Source organism: Corapipo altera, unplaced genomic scaffold (assembly GCF_003945725.1).
Source record: "Corapipo altera isolate COAL_440 unplaced genomic scaffold, ASM394572v1 45, whole genome shotgun sequence".
NCBI classification, from domain to species: domain Eukaryota; kingdom Metazoa; phylum Chordata; class Aves; order Passeriformes; family Pipridae; genus Corapipo; species Corapipo altera.
The window spans coordinates 16,731,141-16,735,269 of NW_020884877.1; positions in this window are offsets into that span (position 1 = coordinate 16,731,141).

Below are 4,129 nucleotides of genomic sequence, written 5' to 3' on the forward strand. Positions count from 1 at the left end.
GGTCATAGAATGGTTTGGATTGGAAGGGACCTCAAAGTTTGTCTAGTTCCAATGTAACATCTGTCTGCCATGGAAAGGGACACCTTCCACTAGACCAGGTTGCTCAAAGCCCCATCAAACCTGGCCTTGAAGTCCTCCAGGGATGTGGCATCCACACCTTCTCTAGGCAATCCATTCCAGTCTCTCTATTTTTTCACAGTAAAAAAATTCTTTCTAATATCTAATCTAAGCATACCCTCTTTTAGCTTAAGAGATCAAATGATGTTTTATTATATTAGGTACTTCCAGTACCTAAGCCAGCATGGTGTGTACTAAGGAGTCCAGGAAGAAACTATGTGTTCTTGGCTTAGTCATTGACCTCAGGCTTGGACGCTTTTGAAGTGAAACTGTGAAGAACAGTGGTGTGGCTAGAAGGGAGGACTTCATCCCTTACAATATCCAGGGAAGAACCTTGAAGCAACATGTAACAATATTTTGAATGAACTCCTCCTTTGTGTTTGACCATTGTTCCATTGTTTGCTACGGGGCTTGTTTAGGACATTCATTCAACTAAATGTTAGTTGCCTGTATGCAAGAAAAAGGTAATTACTTCTGATCTATATTTATAAATACTTTAGGGCCCACACAAGTGTTGTTGCCTCCTAGAATCTCAGCTCCAGCAAGCTGAAGCAACCATTGCACTCATGCTGACACATAAGGTGACACATAAAAGGCAGCGAGTCCTTAGTTATAGAGAATGAGGTTCCTCTGATGACCGTTCGAGTCAGACAGAGAAGAGACCCAGGAAGGTCTGTCCTGCCACACACATTCTGGAAATGTCACAACATGTGGGATCTGGAGCCACCTCAGCTGTTCAGTAGGTATAGCTGTTATGTGGTATAAACATCTGATTTGAGTTGCCTGAGTTCTTAAACAGATTGTGCTCCTCACAAAGGAGTAAAATAGTCCATGCATTCACCAGTGACCACAACTCCAAAAAAGAGCACTTGTAGTATGTTTATTGCAGCACATCCTAGTAGGTAATGATACCTGTGGTTGCCTCACATGAGGTCTGAGAGTGGGAGACTGGAGGGATTCCGCAGCACAGAGGGAGGGAGACAGGCAAGAGGCCCTGCCCTGGAGGGCACTGCCAGCACACAAGGGGAACACAGGTGCTGACAAACTGTTGGCATTAGAAAAACTCTGACATCAGCTGCCATTTTGAAAACTTGCTCTCATTTACAAATGAAATCCATATAATTAAAGTCACTAAAGAATATTTCATAGAGCACTGTTGTTTTTATTATCTCTTAAAAACCTTTACTAGACATACCCAGTAGAAACTACAAAGTCCACATGCATCACATCAACATCTCATAGTAGCATAGTTACATGTTCTTGTTCTTTGTTTTCTGTGATTTTTGTTTTGTTTTCACAATTCATTTGGTCTAAATGTTATTAATCTAGATTTGCAGAAAAGGTCTGTGAACCTTTCAAAGAGTCTGATCTGAGGTTGGAGTTTGTAACAAAACCTGAAACCAGGCAAGTTTCATGTGGTTTAGAATTTCATTGTGAACATTTCACCTAGATGTTGAAATAGGCTCAAAGTAACATTCGCAGTTTGAAAGTCTGTGAGAATTTCCCATTCAGAAGGACTGGTGGCATTTTAAACAAAGAGTGGAATTCATCCATGTACAGATGAGTGGAACAAGGCCTTCACTTCAGCCTAATTCAGATCTCAAAATAAGAGCTTAATATGGTACGTAAGTCTTATGTTGACCTTCTGCCCAGAGATGAATGTCAACCCAAACATATACTCCATGCCTACTGTTTCAATTCAGGCTGTTCTAATGGGGTAGGAGAAGCCGTAAGGAAAGAAATATATAGGTATATAAAATGAAAATACTGTGCTTAATGCAATACAAAGATTGATAAATGTATTGTTTACTGGGCAGAAGGTTTCAAAAGCACTTGTGCTCATCTAGTAATGCCTTGTGGTAATTGCCAGCCATTGCTTTCCTACAGCTACAAGTCACAGAGCTCTGTAACTGTGCAATAAGTCATCTTTCACTTGAGAGAAAAAGTGCATAGTGCCATGTTTTAGGAAGCAAAAATGGAAAAAGAATCCAGATGTATAAAATAGCAAAGACATGTTTAAAAATATGATTTTAGACCAAACTCATGATCTTGGGACCACGATGACTTACTTTCAGCACTTGGTGCTAGCAACTGTAGCAGAGGCAATATGCTGTATTGCAGATTTCAGTATCAACATATAGTTGGGTCAAATTAGTGAATATCAAAGGCTATTGACATGTTACCTGCATTTGGAGCAGTTGTCTGCTTGCTGAAGCAGCTGCTTATACCCACAAACTCTTGTAGAAGGGACAATGAGCAGCTCTCTGCACAGGCAATGGGCTGATCCAGGCTATGAGCCTGTTGCTCGTAGCCACCCAATGCTGAGGGCAGGGAAAAGGTGCCAGAAGAACATGGTGCAGACTGGACCATGTGGGTGGCGTGGTGGGGTGTCTCATCTACTGGCTACTCTGGGCAGCTGCCTAAGCTATTTCTAGAGACTCCTGTTGCTATAGCTGTGTTGCAAGTTCTAAAAATAGCTCTCTATATCCCAAAATTCAGTTAAATTGTGTTTTCCTGCATGTGTTTTGTTTTACTTGGGACATACTGGGAAACAAATGCAGTTATGCTAGTATAAGCTGTATCTGCTCTAAACCAGCTCCTTGCTTCAGGACACTTTTGTTATTCCACCAGCAGTGCTCTCCTTATGTAGCAGTGCTAGAGTTATCCCCAGCTGTCCAAGTGATCCAGGAACACCTTCCATATTTTTAATAAGCAGAAGTTTGTCTAGCTCTTTTGCTCTGTCTTTTTATTTCCAATCTCTAGGCACAGCTTCGTCACCTGGGGGAAGCTCAGACCTCCCAAAAATCTACAGCAGGTGAAAATCATTTTGGGTTAACTGAATCATTTCACAGACCACATCAATCATACAGGCCTTCCTGTCCTCTCTTTTCCTCTTCCATTACCTGGGTAGGATAGGGACTGGCTGACAGCTCACAGCAGCTTCTGCTGGCAACTAGTTCAGGGTTTTATTTAGGCCTACTATATTACTGAAAAGGAAAACAGCCAGGAAAACAGACTATTCCCACTCTTCCAGATGCTAATGCCCTGGGACTGGACTCCCCTGCCTCCTCCAGAGCCTTAACTGCCTCTGCATCTCCCATTTTTGCTAAGAAAATTTGATCAGTCTCTTCTACATCCAGGATGGACAAACCCCCTCAAGCCATCCTTAACTCCTCAGCAGGACGAGGAAGAGAGGAAGTGAAACCACTCCAGGAGGACTCTAAACCAAAACCCAGGAACGGCATCCGGACAGCGTGGCTTCTTCCCCGTTAAAAGGTAAAAATGCTCAGACAGACCCATCAGGTGTAAACCCAGGAACGTGGATCTGTCTCGCGGGAAGCTCTCACTCCCCGTTCCACAGCTGCGGTGATCGGGATGCGGGGGCGCAGCCGTGTGCGGGGATGGCCAGAGGAGAGCGGGGTGCCGGGGAGCACCCGGGCACGGGGCTTCGGCCGCGCCGGGGAGACCCGTTGGCGAGAGACAGGGCCCGGTTTGTGCTGCCTAGCCACTTTACGCGTTCCCTGCCAGCATGAGGAGGCTGCAAAGCCCGTCCAACAGCCCCCCCCGGGGAATCCCTCTGATGCAAGGGGAGTCCCCGGCAGCTGTGGGCCGGGGTAGCTGAGCTGGCTCCCTGCCATCCCCCGCCGAGCCGGGCTGGGAAGTGCGGGGAGAGGGAGGTGTGGCTGCCGGGGCCCCTCAGCCATTGCCGGCTATCGGGAATGCCTCTCCGCGGCTGAGAGCAGCCAGGCTGCGGCGGGCAAGCGCCCGGGGCTCCCCGGGAGCAGCGCGGGGCCGGGAACGGCTGCGCGGCCCCGCCGCCGCCGCTCGGGCCGGGACGGCACTTCCACCCCGGCCATTTTCCTGGGGCCGGAGGCGGTGGCGACCGGCGAGCCCCGACGCCGCCCGCCCGCCCGCTCGGGGACGCGGCGCAGGAGCCGCCGGGCAAGGCAGCCGCGCAGGCCGAGTCGGGACGCCCCGCCGGCCCCAGGCGGGGGGGGACGCGGGGCGGCCG